Genomic DNA, 16,988 nt, shown 5'->3' with positions numbered 1-16,988 from the left:
AATAAGTGGATGGCTTTCAGTGTAGAGAATGCGTTACCATGGTGACCGATCACTGTGAGGATGACGAGCTTCTGATTGTGTGGCCCCTTGAAAACATCCTCCCCATTTCATCGTCATTCATTTTGCATTCGCCCCGCGACAACGAATCGGCCTCTGGAGGCATCGTGTTGACATTTTTTGAGGGCTTTGACAGAAACGGTTTAATTTGGAAAGAATAAATCTTTGTCTTTCTTCCTGAAGAGCAAAGAGAGTGAGTCAGATACGACTTAATTTCTCCAATGTTGCACAGAACAAACGAGCTCTGCGGGAGGCAGATGGAAGGATAGCTGTTCGTCAATCATGAATCCAACGAATTCTCAGGAGAGACTGTTGAAGAGGCTGTTTTTATGTTGACTTGGTGCTTGATGGTTTGTTAGACTAGTATGACCAACAGATCAATCCTAGAAAAGTTTAGCTGTAGATGGTGTTCCTCCATCCATGTGGATATCCCTGTTAGACCAGCTAAAGCTGCATTCGGACAGAGAAGTTCGAAGAACGGTCCACCTGGAATTTCGTTCTAATAGCTGCCCTTCTCCAGGGGAACTGATTCAGTTTGCATTCCCACATGAGTCGGGACCTTGATAGGGACTGATGCGACGCAAGTCAAAGTCAAAGTCACCTTATTATTGCAATTTTACCTGCAGAATCTGATCTTAATAAAGTGAAAACACAAAGATATAAGTAACTGTCAGTAAACATCATTGGCCAATGTGTCCAACCTGTCCACCCCGTATCATATCAAGCTAACATTAGCTAACTACCGACTAGGCTAACAGGTAATATTAGCTAATTTGACGAGCACTTACTGGTCAGAATGGATCTTCAAATGACGAACAAAGTTGGAAGTTGTCGTCTGGCTGTCTGAGATGTTGATGCCGCATGTCTTGCTCTGGGCTGTTCGTCTTTTGCCCTCAAAATGGTGATTATGAAAGCCGAAGACAACGACTCTCGGTCCCCCTCCCACGGACATGTTGATGCATATCTGATATGAGTTTATTCTCTCCAATAAACACTAAGGTATGTAGAGAGGGCGTGGCTGATTGACAGGGTAGGGATCCAATCATGACGCCATTCTCAGCCTGCGCTCCTACCGGGTAATCCATATTATTGTTTAAATTAATTTATTAATTTTATATTCAAACTGAAAACATGAACTGAATAACACTCAAGTTATTCAAGTCATCGTGTCTCAAGTCAAGTCAAGTGCCGAGTCTTTAACTTCCAAGTCCGAGTCGAGTCTCAAGTCTTTTATTTTTTTGTCAAGTCACAAGTCATCAAAACAGCGACTCGAGTCCAAGTCACAGTGACTCGAGTCCCCATCTCTGCATGATGGTGATATTAATCATGGACGATCACATGGGGTGTCTAACATGGAGGCTGGAAGAGCTCACAGAGAGTCAGGAGACGCAGGATGGAGCGCAGGCCGTACTTCTGGGTTTCATGAAGGAAGGAGAGCAGAGCGCCGCAGACAAAGGAGACCACGTGGAGGTTTAACTTATTAAATACGCCAAGGTTGAGTCCGTGTCGTATGAGGAAACATTTCAGCCTGACAACATGACAAGGGGCGGAGCTACCGACCACCAAACACCTCCGTCAGAAGCGTTCCTATGGAAACCAGAACAGACCCAGCTGAGGAGAAGGAGCTGAAATAGGTTGTAGTGGATTTTTTTTAATCAAAGTGGGTGAAAAGACTACTCATAATAATAAGAGAAAATCCAGATTTTGTCTTTCTTTAAGTTTTATTCAAAGGCACATAGCGTTTGAATAGTCTCCTGTCTGGGCTCTGCCAGACAGTGAGCCCAGAACACAGTCACAGCCATTCTTTATATAGTGGGGGTCATCTCAGCCTCAGGTTGAGAACAAAGAACAAAGATCAAAGAACAATAAACAATGACCCCCCCTACTCTTCTCAAGATAAGAGTAAATGAGGTGTCTTTCACGGTTTCCTTGAGCTAACCCTCCCCACCAAATGTCAACCAAAAGGATCACAGTATGAGTTGGGGTCATCAGGAAGTCAACAGACTTCTAAAACCAGATGGGGAAATAAGAATTTTTCCATCTCACGTTCCAGGAACTGAGGGCCGTGGTCCAGAGTTCCTGTATGTGCGAATGTGAGAAAAATCGGCCCCATTCCTGAAAAGGTTCTAGGAACTGCAGAAGGTTCCTACAGTGTGAATGCTCCTAAAGATCCATGATAGGACGATGGGGTCACCTGGTAGGGGTAATAGGTGCTCTTGGGCGTTGTTTGATGATGATGATATGATATGATATATTATTTATTGTCATTGTTAAACAGAGTTTACAACGAAATTTGTTTGTAGCATCACCATCACCACTGGCATTCAAGTACAAATAATAAATAAATAAATACCCCACCCAATATGAAAAGAAATAATAACAAATAATATAAATCACATTAAATAACATTACCCAAAGTGCAAAAGTGCTAGTGCAGTTGAATATGAAGTTTGTCGGGGGGGGGGGGCTTGTTGTCTGCAATAGATGGTAGGTAGTGTACAGTGCAACAATGCAGTCCGGTTCACAATTATTATTAATGATGGTATGGTTATGGTGGAGATATGTTACCGAGGGGGGTTGGAAGTGGGGTGGGGCATAGGGGCTGCTGTCTGCGGTAGATGGTAAGTAGTGTACAATGCAGCAATGCAGTCCAGTTCACAGTTATTAATGGTGGTTATGGTGGAGTTATGTTACCGAGGGGAGTTGGAAGTGGGAGGGGGGGTGGGAGGATTTGCATAGACTAAAGACTAAAGAAGCCCAAGCATCAAGCTCGGGGTGTCCCATGGAGAGATGACAGTATCTGGACGTTTGTTCTTGAACTGGCACATTGGAAAATGCTCACAGTGGAATGACCCGAAACAACATTTTTTTCCATGTTCAGTTTGTTTTATCCTGGGCCCAGTTAGGCTCAGTCCAACACAAAGTTTATTCATCTGTATCCTGCTGTAATCCCTTTTCAGCTGGCCTTCATGAAGGCGTCCCGTTGGCCCGAATAGATAAAAGCATCTCTTTTACCGAAAGATTTCATGTGCGTTTCAAGCTGGTGACATTTGTAGCTCTCTGCCTCTCCCCACGTTTCCCGTCCCCGTCCCAGAAACCCTATTTGGTTGTTATCGAGCGCTGCTTGAAAGCGCACCTGCTGTCTCTGAGGTCTGGAAGTTGATTTCTGTTGTTTATCTCACCGTGGTCATTCATTCTGAATTACTTTGGGGAAACTGACTCTGTTGTGTTGGTACTAACTTCCATGTGCCTAGTTTATTAAACATAATGCACAGCATAATTCGAGGTGCAAAAATGCTCGTTTTCATAGATTAGTTTGTTGTATTGATGTTGGGCGAGCTCAGGTTTGTGCCATTCTCCATGAATCAGATCCAACCAGGATATTCACAGGCTCATACATGCAGTCATACATACACAACAGCTCAGAGTGATGGGGAGAAGGCTGCAGATTCAGGCTGCAGATTCAGGCTACATTTGCGTGCCCAGATTGTGTTGAGAGGACGAGCTGTTGCATCCTTCATGCTGCCTGGCCAGGACTCGGTGTTCCTGAACCAGAACCCGACTGGTGACTGCATGCTGCTTCTGTTCCAGGCTGTTCACCAGGGAAACTGGTGGAGGCAGAATTAAGTAACTTCACACTTTGTATGAAATTGTTAACCTCAAAAACTCCAACTTTGACGCTGGGTTATTTAAATCTGAAGGTCATAAAAATGGCCTCTATTTGCAGCAGGTGGAGATGTTCTTCTCAACCTCAACAGCATTACGTTTTGAGTGTTGAATGAACAATTTTGCTCCATTTTACCATTATCAAGGTAAGCACAAACTGACGGAATACAGCACACACCTACTGAATAGAATAGAATAGAAATAGAATAGAAAAATACTTTATTCATCCCCCAATGGGGGAAATTCAAATTAGTCAAGTAGCTCAAAAATGTTTTAAATATTTACAATGATTGTATTAACAACAACAATAATAATACCAATTCTAGTAAAAATACTACTACTAACTAATAATAATAAAAAATTGACTAAATAAATAAATTAATAATAATAATAACAATAATAATAATAATAATAATAATAATAATAATAATAATAATAATAATAAAAAATTGTATGACCAGATATTAAAATCTGGGTTAGGGTAAAAATTTGAAAATAGTTTGTTGCTAAAGTTTAACATTTACAGCAGTAATTATAATATTGACATAATTTTACATTACAATATAAGAATATTTGCACCATGAATTGTAGAATTGAGTAGAAACAGCAAATATGCAGAGCTTCAGTTGTTTTTTTTGCTTGGCCCACAGCAGGGAGCAGCAAAGTCTGCGTTTCCTGCTGAGCATAATGATGATGTGTGGAGCTCCTCGGCTACAGTAACCATGTCAGGGGCTTATAGGATTTGATGTAAGCGTGTGTTTGGATTCAGAGGAATGCTATTTCTGAAAAGTGCCTCCTCTTTGTTTCTGGCACAATGAAAGCCTGTCAGGACAGTCACATCAAATCAAAGCTCTTTGCATATCAAAGGCTTCTCTAAGGAGTTCTGAAGCGTCTTTTATGTTTTCGCTCGCAGCAGAAGTTCTGGCTCTCCGGTGGGTTTCTGCCCTCGGGGACCCTCCACTCACATCCTGTTGGTCTGATTCAGTTTTCAGCATCGCTGAGTTGAGGGCAAAACAGAATATATTGCATGTATTTTTGTATGTTTGTGTGTGTTTATCAGTCAGACGGAGTGAAAGTCACTTCAAAGTCACTGGGTTCGAATCGTGAAATTATTTAACGTTGGAAAGGAGATTCTGTATGAGAAAGTTTTTAAACTGTGACCCCTGTAGAAAGAAACAAAAAGCACTTTATTACTTCTTCTCCCCAATGGGTGAATGTCCCAAAGTCACCCCTCATTTCCGTATATTTCCCTTCCAATCAGCCAGACTTTCCTGTGATCTTCAGCAATAGTTCTCCAGGCTTTCTGAAGGCCTTTGGCTGCTTTTTCACTCATTTTCAGAGGAATCTGTGCCAAAAGTTGCTTTGCCAAAATCGATTATCATATTTTTATTGCCTAATGACCTGTTTGTTTTTGCAGCAGGTCATTCTACCCAGTAGAACAGCTGTTACTCCAGGTGTTTCTATAAGAAATACACATAGAAGAGCATTGTTCCTGTGAGGATCAGCGGGTTGTTGATTCAGTTTTACGAGAAGTTTCAGGGTACATGTTTAAGGATCATTCTTAATGCAAATACAGCCAATGGCACGCGAGCTGACCTCGTCAAAGAAGGGAAAATATGAAGAGGCAAAGTGATTAGGAATAGGCGAAGTTAAGAGCACAAGAAACAGCATTTGTGTGGCTTTTCCCAGATGGAAGTCCCTGCTAAAGAACAAAAGTCTTTGGAGTGACACCAAAGCTTCTTGTTTTCTCGGTAAGGACGTCCATCGTACTCAAAGTCGTCGTCCACGGCGTAAAAATCTGATAAATATAACAACAACACGGCAGCTCTGAGCTAACAGTGCAATAGTACGTGCTAATTCATTTATTCATCTTAAAGTATTGGTGAAATAAAGGCAGATAATGCCTTATTCAGAGGCTGTATATGGATATAGGCGGATCTCCAGTGATCTAAATATCTTCTGAAGGACGCCGACTTTCACCAAACTGTTATCGGTGAGTAGATGAACGCATTTTATGCCAGAAATAAGGTCTTTACTGGTGGACCTAACATGTAAGTTTAAGCACTTTTGCTTCAGTTACAGCTGATTGGACCCCTGATAAACCGAGACTTTACAGTATAAGACTGACCTGACTGGGTGGAGTTACAGAATGGTGTTACTTTCAGTGGCTGCCGACTGACTGGTATTACCTGGTGAAACCACACTTATGCTAACGTGTCCAACTATGTTAGTGAGCAGAGTTTGGAGCTGGAGGTAAAATACATGTCCCGATAAGGAGGAAGAAACATTTGATCTGGTCTGACCCTCATATAAGGGAGTTCCTTGGTTTGTTCAGGGAAAGCTTCACCAGTTGGCATTGGGGCGTTGATGTTTGCCACATAAGTTATAGGGCAGGTCTGGTCCCCCAAATCGTCTCCTAAGGACAAAGGTTGTGGTAAATCCCAGCCAGCATGTCCATGTCGGGCCCATAAGGTTTAAATTCGGGCTGCAGATAAGGGTCCCAAGTGGGTTTGTCCCCAGTTTCCACGGTGGCCCCACCTGTGTTTGCCCATATGGGTTTCAAAGTGCAACTTGAAGGGTTAGGGGTTAGGGTTACCCTAACCCTTAAATTATACCAAAGGCAATACAGATAAACACATCACACAAAGTAAAATGTTCACATTCAAATTGGCTAAATGCAAAGTCCAACTAAAGCCACACAGCAGCTTGAAACCCATATGGGCAAACACAGGTGGGGCCACCGTGGAAACTGCGGACAAACCCACTTGGGACCCTTATCTGCAGCCCGAATTTAAACCTAATGGGCCCCACATGGACATGCTGGTTGGGATAAGGCGATGTCTGTCTCTTCCTGGTGTGGAAATCTCCCATCTGGACCTCCCAAAGATGAAAGTTTCATACTAAATCCACACTTGAGATCACTACACTGTTAATCGTTGATGTTATGAACAGCTTCTTTATGCAGTACGAGAGGTAATTATAGACATAACACAGTTTACACGCTGACATTTGCAACAGGAACCTCCAATAACCGTAAACAACTGGTTAAAGAGCTGTAATAAAGACCCATAATAACAGATTGATCTTCACAGGCAGCTGAGACACCGGTACGCAGGGAACAACCCTGCTGTTATTTGCCATAAAAACAGTGCTCAGTATCTGTGGCAACGATTTTTCTTCAAGCATCCTGCTTTTTATTGTGAACTCCACTCAATAAACGACTTTATAGCCTGCCCATCACGGCCATTACTCTATGATCTGCGTGGGACCGATTGCATTCATCAAACCCAGCAGATTCATCCACAGAAGGACCAATACGATGAGCTCCAGCCATGAAATCATACTCCAGGCTCCGTGCACCGGCTGCATGACTCTTGTCTTTACCTCTTTCATGCTTGGCTGTGTACCTGCTGGCTGCCGTGATGCACAGCGCCGTCACGGTGCTTTCCCCTAGAAGGAGGCTGTGCGCATCCGCTGTGAAATCCAGGCCAAAAAAGGGAAACGGGGTCATTTTCAGATTTCATTCCACTTCTGCGAGCCGTCTTCTCTTCTTCTTCTCTTCTCCTCTTTCTAAACTGGGCACCTGATGGCTTCTTTGCTCTTTCGCCATGATGATGATCCATGATGACTCCACATTATTACCTTTGCTTTTCCCATTAACGCCGTCCGTTCACCCGTCAATCAACCGGAGTCACGTGACGTAAACACATTCACGGAGATGACTGCTCAGATTTTTCTTTTTACATTTTTCACATAACCCAGTTAATTACATGAAGGTATATAGAATAGAATAGAAATAGAAAAATACTTTATTCATCCCCCAATGGGGGAAATTCAAAGTAGTCAAGTAGCTCAACATTTTTTTTAAATATTTACAATGATTGTACAACAACAACAATAATAATACCAATTCTAGTAAAAAATATTACTATTAACTAATAATAATAATAATAATTGACTAAATAAACGAATAAATAAAATAAAAAATTATATAGACTAAAAAAATAAAAATCAATATGGGTCTATGTTCATTTTAGGAATAAAATACAGTTTATTTGCCTCTTCTGACACAAGTTTTGTTTTATTTTTTGAGGGCCCTCACATAGAGTGAGCCCTGGGCGGTCGCCCACATCGCCCACAGCAAAAACCGGCCCTGCTCGCCACGCCGAGGTTTTCCTGAAATAACCTCAGCTGAACAGTTGGGGATGAAGGGAATCATCAGTGCCACTGAGACATTATCCTCAATGTGCAGGCTTCATGGCAATCTGTCTAATAAATGTCAAGCTATTTCACTTTACATGACAGTGTTGGTCCAGATCCTTGGTTCGCCCCGAGGCCTGTTGGTGGTTTATATAACCGCCTGCCTGCATGCACTCCCTTTGAAGGGAACTGAAGAAGACATGTTGCAGTGAATTATACTTTCTGGCTCAAAGTGTCAGTAAATCTGTCACACGAGCAGACATTTGAGATTCTCTGACATTTCTTTATGTGTTCATGCTATCAGATGGTATAGTCTCACCCCCACCTCCACATGCCCTTTCACTGGCATCATATGCTGGCATTTCCCCAACAGATGAACGTGTTCCCTTATTATTAGGCATCTTAAATGTAACCCCGTCCCACCGCCCTCATGCAGCCAAACAAACTGCTCGGGGAAGCGTCGCACTAGCCGGTATAAAGACGGGGAAATGCCAGATGGCCTCGTGTGCCCTTTAGGCTGCATGCTTCCTCGGGGGGCCTGGACGCCACAAACAATCATGGCAGCGCGGCTCACAGCGCTGCGTCCTCCCAGGTCCTTTACCGTGAATCCAAGGCAGAGGGCAGTCGTCTTACTGAGGTTAGAAAACGCTCTACGAGGTACTCGACCAGCCTTGATGATATGGAGTTTTTTTTTTGATAATTCAATTCAATTCATTTTTATTCATATAGCGCCAAATACAACAAATGTCATCTCAAGGCACTTAAATAATAAAGTCCAATTCAAGCCAATTGGAATGAAATTCATTGTAATCATAATTATTTATAAAATAATCCAATTCATTCATTTAGATCAGTGATGCTCGCTATTTATTTCACCAGAGCCACATTGGCAGCAAAATCAAGGTTAGAGCCACTTTTACCACAACATACTAAAGTCCCCTTTTTGCAAATATGCATTTCTACATATAAAACATCCCACAAAAAAAGAAACAACACAGCCAATACATGTTCAATTCAGAGCACATTTACCTTAATACTGGGCTGAGCGGAAGCTGGCGTGCATGTGCTCGACTTTCTTCATGTTGTATTTGTAGTTTGTTGTTGTAATCATAGTGAGACATTCAGGATGAGCATGGTTTCTGTGCTGGTTTCTGTGCTGGTTTCTGTGCTGGTTTCTGTGCTGGTTTCTGTGCTGGTTTCTGTGCTGGTTTCTGTTTCTGTGCTGGTTTCTGTGCTGGTTTCTGGTCTGGTTTCTGTGCTGGTTTCTGTTTCTGTGCTGGTTTCTGTGCTGGTTTCTGTGCTGGTTTCTGTGCTGGTTTCTGTGCTGGTTTCTGTGCTGGTTTTTGTGCTGGTTTCTGTTTCTGTGCTGGTTTCTGGGCTGGTTTCTGGGCTGGTTTCTGTGCTGGTTTCTGTGCTGGTTTCTGTGCTGGTTTCTGGGCTGGTTTCTGGGCTGGTTTCTGTGCTGGTTTCTGTGCTGGTTTCTGTGCTGGTTTCTGTGCTTGTTTCGGTTTCTGTGCTGGTTTCTGGGCTGGTTTCTGTGCTGGTTTCTGTTTCTGGGCTGGTTTCTGGGCTGGTTTCTGTGCTGGTTTCTGTGCTGGTTTCTGTGCTGGTTTCTGTGCTGGTTTCTGTGCTGGTTTCTGTGCTGGTTTCTGTGCTGGTTTCTGTGCTGGTTTTTGTGCTGGTTTTTGCCCTTTTTTAATCAAAAACCGATCCATGGTGCCTGCATCTCGCGCTGGCTAAAGGAGCTAGCATGCTCTGCAGTCAGGTGTGACGGTGGTTTAAGCGGGCTGCGTTGCCAGGTTTAACAGTTCCCCCTTTAGAAAACACCATTAAGCCTTAATTAATACTTAATAAAAATACTTAATACTGTGCAGTATTCGCTGTATGTTATTTGAAAAAATGTATCGTTATTGTTACCATATTGTTATAAGCTACTATGAGTGCGAGCCGCCAATTAGAGCTCGAGGAGCCGCGCAATGAATATCTCTGATATAGAGCCAATTCAAAAACAATTTCCAGCTAAGGAAACCAACAGATTGCACTGAAACTTGTCTTCAGTCCAATCTCCCGTCCTGAGCGTGCCTGAGGCGAATGTGGAGAGCAACGACTCCCTTTGGGTTTGAGAAGACAGAAAAGAGGGAAAAACCCACTGTAACACCATTCAAAGGATACCTGTTGGAACAGGGAAACACTAGTTAATGACCACAATAATGTCACATGTACAGAAAATCATTTGGGAAATTAAACGGGGGAAAAGAGAGTAAAGTGAGGAAAGGTGTGACAGATGAGGCCCCCCAGCAGGCTGGGCCTATAGCAGCTTAACTATGGGATGTTTCAGGACCACCTGAGCCATCCTCTTCCCAAAAATCATCTAAAACCTGTTGGAACTACAGATATTTTCAGGTAGAAGAAGAGTCGGGGGTGAATCACAGGCAAATCTCATCATAGTTCTGAATACTTTGCTTGATGAAAATTTCATTTTGCTTGGCTGAAATGCTTTTATGTCTGAATCCATCTTTTGAAGAGAGAGAGAGGGGGGGGGGGGGGGGGCACAGAGCTTCGGATACCGGTGATAAATTGTCATTCTGTGATGTTCAAAGAATTACAGCAGTTATTATCTTATTCTGCTTCAAGTCGAGGATTTTTCTACCTGCTTCTCCATCAAGCTCCTTTTTAATGAAGCCGTCATCAGGAGCTTCTCTGCGCTGCATACGTGAACAGAACAGAGAACAGAGGACAGAGAACGGTGGTGCTAATGTTTCAGGAAACGGAGGGAAGAAGGAAGTAATGAAGGGAATATTCACCTTTGTTTTAGCAGGGGCCTTAAACCTCTAAGGTTTGATTCCTAGCAAACCAGTTCAGTTCATGTAGCTCTTCGCGGCTTCAGTTTCAGAAAGATTTTAGCCCGAGTGATGACTCAGCCGCGCCCCAGTCGCTGTTAAAGGGACAGTTCGCCTCTTTTGACATGAAGCTGTATGACATCCCTTATCAGCAACATCATTTATGAACATCTTCTTACCCCCTGCTGCGTCCTGTGGACTCTGAGTGACAGAGCCCCGATATCCGGAAACATTTCATATTTATGTCCACCTTTATCTCACAGAGGTTGGACTTACACTCGACAAAGTATAATTAGACATTTGCTTGTGATGTGAGCAGGCCATCCACCGTCTTCACATGTTCTTTGGTGTGATAAACAATGTGTGTGTGTGAGTGTTGTTTCAGGCGTGCATCTACTGTACCAGACTTATCTGTCCTAATAGAGACGCTTTATCTGACCCAGTTATTTTAATTTTATCTTAAAGTCTTGGACATACATTGCGTTTGTATGAGCAGAGTGCAAAAGTACAAACTAGGAACATAGATTATTTAGTAAAATACAGAATATGAATACATAAAGTCTAAGAATAAAGCCAATTTATAACAGTAGTCCGGCTAGTTGGCTGGATGTTGCTAATGTTGCTAAAATGTTCATAAATGATGTTGCTGATATGGGATGTCATACAGCTTCATGTTAAAAGAGGCTAACTATCCCTTTAAACCCCGTCCTGATGTTTTTATGCTGCTAAAAAGAAGCAGCGTGTTAGACACATCTGGTTGTGTAGCTGTAGATAGCAGCCAACTAAAAATAAGCTTATCTAAATGTCACCAGGCTCCAGCTTTAAATTTAATTAATACAGTTTAATGAACAACAAAAAAAGCGGCCATGTTTGTTTTGTTGATGCGTCCTCAGAAACTTTGGGTTTCGTTTGGTTTTATGGGTTTTTAGTTCATGAAGTTCATCCAAAGATGTGAACGTAAAAACATTTAAGTGATAAAGACGATGGTGAGTGGGGAAGAGAGTCTGTTCTCCAGGAAAATACTTTATATTACTGTTTATAAACCAAAACCAGGTGTAATTTGAACATTCCTGACTCTTTGATTGTTGAGTTGAGCAACTGTTGCTCTTAATTCTGGTTTTTATCTTTTTTAATTCTTTGGTTTTGTTTGTTCCAGTTGGTTTAGCTTGTTGTGTTACTCGTGACCCATAGAAATAGAGAATAGAATGGCCAATGAACGCAACGGCCTTTGGAACGGTGGCGTCAACAGACCGCCATCTTGGAACATGTCTAGCGCCACCGAGCGCTGCATTGAAATTAATGAACATCGACCGGAACTAAGCAGACATACGGAATTAAATCGGCGTAAATTGACATATTTGACAGCCGGTGTTTTTTTTATCCTCGTTCATTACAAATGTTAAGCATTTACATGGGTAAAATGATAAATAAGCCAACATAGTTGGTCAACATAGCCTATATTTCTGCTCATAACGTAGGCCTGATTACCTTTTCTTTAATTCATACGAACTCCTAAAATGACAGATCAGCTTGGTTAAGCCTAAAATGTTACTGTACAGTCTTTTGGAAGATACCGCACACTCTTGTCCAATGCTGAATTTATTTAAACAACGTTTCGTACACTGGCCGAAACGTTACCCTTCTAGTGCAAAACTCAGCTTACAGAATAGCTCCGCGGGTATTTATTCACAAACTACGGTGTAAAAAAAAAAAAAAAACATATACGTAAGTCAGCTGTTCTGTCACAAATCGGGCACTTAGCTCAAACAAGATCCTTACCACTTAAATGCTTTCTTGGAGGGCCCGTTATCGTGTTTTAAGTCACGTGAACTCTTACCTGAAGGGCCCGTTCAACAATAAACAAACACACCAACATGATATACCACATGAAAATCATTTTTAATGGGAGATGTTTAAGTAAATTGAACAACAACGGAGGTGTACGGAATGTTGTCGTGCTGCAACAAGCACTGTTGCAAATAGCATGGCTATGCTAACTTTAAAGTTATTCTTACCGTGTTTTAGCCACTTAAACTATTTCCTGAAGGGCCAGTTCAACAATAAACAAACACGCCAACATTATATACCACATGAAACCCACTTTTAATGCGAGATGTTAACGTAAATTGTACAACAGCCGAGGTGTGCGGAATGCTGTTATTGACGATTGACTAGCATGCTAGGATTGGAACCATGTACCAAGATGGCGGCGGTTCTGACGCATGCCCAGAGGCTCATTGGCCATTCTACTCTCTATTTCTATGCTCGTGACCTCCCTCTGTTCATCTACTGTGTGTCGGCCTTGTTCTTTGTCAGATCTTTAGCTTACATCGCCACGTCAGAAAACTGTGACTTGTTCTGGAAAACACAGACAAACTCTCATCGTACGAGACGGTTTCAGGACAGAAATGTTTTCATGTGTTCTGAGAGCAACAGCGAGTGCCGTCATTTCACATCCAAGTGAATTATTCAAACCATTATTTTGATCGTATTAAGGCGAGACACTACAGGTGAATAGGCTAATATTTTAAAATAACAGATATCACCATGAAACGTCCTCAGTTGATTACTTATACAAGTATGAAAAAAAATGTATTACAAGTTTTAGAAATTTATATGTTTAATTATGCAAATTAGGCATTATCTCATTAAATATGCGCACATTTGTATATATTTCCGGAAGATAGATCTGAACACATGATAAAGCCAGGTGCAAAATTCTTTTTTCATTTCGTTTACACACACAATGAAAAGAAAATTACAGAGGGATTTCAGGATATCTGCATTCATTTCCTAGGAAATCAAAATATACTGTATAACATATTTTCTTTTATTGCATCTTGCAAAGCGCAATTGTTGCTTTCTTTTCTCTGAAAGTTGCCGTGTTTTGGGGCATTTTCGGAGATTCCGCGAAAGCTAAACACGGGAGCGTCAGAGTCCACCACGTGATGCATCTGAGCCAATCACGTTAGCAGAAACGAGCAGCAGCCAATGAGATTTTGTCGTTAGCTATAAATCCGCTGTTAGACATTCTCGATTGGTTGCTGATAGAAAGGAAGTGCCGTTATTTGGGTGACATATCATTGTGCAGGAGACTCTGAGCTTTCCAACGATACCGGTCACAACAGACTTCAGTAAATAGACGAAGCTCGGCATTGAGCATTGGAATGCTAACTTTTTTGGTAAATTTCAGACGAAACGTACTGCCGTGAATAAACAAAATGTAATAAAATAAACATTTTAATTTATGTTTTCAACCTTTTCTCTATAGCAGTTTTTTTTTTTTTGCTGCCGTGTCTCGCCTTAAATAGTAAAATATTATTTTTTTTACAGGCAACACTTGTATCCACACCACACATTCAAGTTTTATTGGATGGAAGACAAATATTTCAGCATCCAGAAACTGAACGATTTGCACAAGATGCTCTGTAATCTTCTAATTTGATGACTTATGTTACATTTGTGCCTTTCGTCCTGTTTGTTTGTTGGTGTTTGGCTTCCACATCAAACATTTTTATGAATCCTGAAATACGTGCGGATCATTTAGCACATTTGTGGTTTGTCCTCTGTTGGTTGGAAACATTCAAGTCCAACAAAAACTTATTGAAACTTGAATGCCGAGGGTTGGCTCAAGCTGCAGATCTCTAATTACACAGTTATGACACAACACCGCATGCAGAAATAATGTGTAAATAAATGTTCACGCTCCACAGATGTGAGCCGACATATTTAGAAGTAAACTGATAATGAGGTCCACATATCAGCGCCGTAACTCGACCTCGCAGCACTTTCATTTGAAGCAGCCGATTGCACGGCTGTCTCCATTATAATGAAACTCGTGTGTTTTTCTGAGTCCGTTTGAGATATGCTAATAATTTGACACACAGGCCACACGTTTTCATTCATATGCATGAAATGTTTTGTGGAGTTCGAGTTCAGCTCGAGTTCAGCTCTCACTCAAAAAAAAAAATCCACTTAATTCACATTCATTTACTTCTCAGTTGGGGTTCTGTTTATTAAGCAGGCCGAACGTTTTGTTTGATCCCAGATTTTAATTAGTTCACAGCTCATTTACTCTAATCTCATCGTCTCGTTCAGCTCAAGTTCATTTTCATTTGTAAAATAAATTGCACTTAACATGGTTGTTCCCTCTTTTCTTCATGTATATTAAATACAAATCCTTCTCAAAGCAACTTTAGGAGCAGTAGTTTTTTTGGCTTTGCTATTTTGGGGTATTTTGAAGGGGTAATTGATACAAAATCAGCCCAAAACAAGCATTTTGCACCACTGGATGTGCTATAATTGCTGCTAACTTGAGCGTAGCTTGCACGTTTCACACCTGAAACCTTCTCAGTGTGAATGAAAAATGTCTAAATTGCAGCCGTTTATCATCTGCAGGTGGTTGTAAATCAGACTTATATTTCAGTGTAATTTTGCCGGTGAAAGTCAGAGCCAAAAAAAAAAAATCCATTAATCGAGATTGGAGCGAGAACATAAATTCATACGGAGTTTGGAAATTAATTTTTAACGATCTACGAGAGCGTGATGGATTTCCTGTTTCAACGAGTTGAAATAAATGCGATGAGGGGAGACCTTCAATTGGCCAGAGCCGGTGAGATTGTATTGAATTTCTAAACATCTCCGTCACTGCACATCTCTAATAATCAGGTTAATGGCCGGTGGTTCTGTGGGTCTCAGACACTCAAAGGGTCATTTGAGCAAAGTTGCCATGTGGCTGCTTTTACTCGTCAGTAATGGTGGAGCGATGATGTCATTGGCTCTGAGAAAATGACTCATCCTCAGGTATGACCCGTGTCACTCTTACTTTAAGTGCTTCTCTTCAGTGAATGAGATGTGTCCTCCATTGTGGAAGGCAATTCATTTTAATGTGATGGATTAAACACCCTGATGAAGCTCCAAAAGTTCCATCTTTTTGTAAAAAATAGTGTAAATGTCTTAATACAGCCAAATATATTCGAATTAAAGCCGCTCATTCACATCCACTGCTGCAGTTTTAAATCTGCGTTATTTTACTGCAGACTTTACGTGTCACAGACCACAGGGCCGCAGATGGGATTTTTGAACTGGGGGGGACCAAGCTGTCAATTTTTGATTGGCGCTCAAGTAGTTGCTTTTGTAATACCCTATTGGCCGTTAGAAAACTTTTTGACAGATAAAATGTCCATGACTTAAAAAGTATAGGATACAAAGATTATTAAATAACAGCGGTTACAGCTGGAGGCGTCCTGTGAACAGTTTTAGAGGCATCTCTTTTACTATTGCGGTCTATGGGGGAAAATGCTTTTTGGGCAACAGGGGATTTTTTTTGTTGCAATACCACGAGTGGCCACTGGGAAAAATCGGTGTGCCGGCTGAGAGGCGGCACCGTATCCACTTATAATACATCCATGGCAGCAACTTGTTCCTCTTTAGGACCCTGGGGAGTGACAGTCGTCCCTTTGGTGCGTTCGTTTACAATGAAAACTCGGAGCTCGGAACGAGCATGTAGCTACTGTTTACCTGAGTAGCAGATAGCAGGAACTCTATGTAGGGCTGGTAAAATTAATCCGACTTTCCGAGCCGGATCCGACTTCACGTGGGGTTCAGAGTAAAAATCTGACTTTGATCTAGGAAATTCCGACATCCGTGTACAACTGGAACACATCAATAGTTTGGGCTTTAAATGCACGCTGCAATGTAAATTAGTCACAGTAACGGGACATTAATCATCGGTTTTATCGGCGATGTTTGCTGCCTTCAGGCGAGACACTACAGGTGAATAGGGTAATATTTTAAAATAACAGATATCACCATGAAACTTCAGCAGTTGATTATTTATACAAGTATGAAAAAAAAATGTAGTACAAGTTTTAGAAATGTGTATGTTTCATTATGCAAATTAGGCATTCTCTCATTAAATATGAGCACATTTGCATATATTTCCGGAATCTAGATCTGAACATGTGATAAAGCCAGGTGCAAAATTCTTTTTTTCATTTTGTTTACACACACAATGAAAAGAAAATTACAGAGGGATTTCAGGATATCTGCTTTTATTTCCTAGGAAATCAAAATATACTGTCCAAAGCCTAAAAAACATTGATTTTCGCCATATTTTTTATTATAATGTCACATAAATCAGGAATGCAACGAGTAATGAGTAATCTACAAATCCTTCTGTAAATATCTTTACAGAAGTGTATAACTGGAAAGTTTGGTGTTAGT

General features: G+C 41.3%; 1 protein-coding gene across 1 annotated transcript in view; it reads left to right on the top strand.

Moving 5' to 3' along the window:
• Positions 1-16,988, top strand: part of adcy8 (adenylate cyclase 8 (brain)) — a 141,766-nt gene that overhangs the window by 71,582 nt on the left and 53,196 nt on the right. The window lies entirely within an intron of this gene.

The sequence above is a fragment of the Odontesthes bonariensis genome, chromosome 14, assembly GCF_027942865.1.
Source record: "Odontesthes bonariensis isolate fOdoBon6 chromosome 14, fOdoBon6.hap1, whole genome shotgun sequence".
NCBI lineage: Eukaryota > Metazoa > Chordata > Actinopteri > Atheriniformes > Atherinopsidae > Odontesthes > Odontesthes bonariensis.
This window is presented reverse-complemented; position numbering and strand designations above follow the sequence as displayed.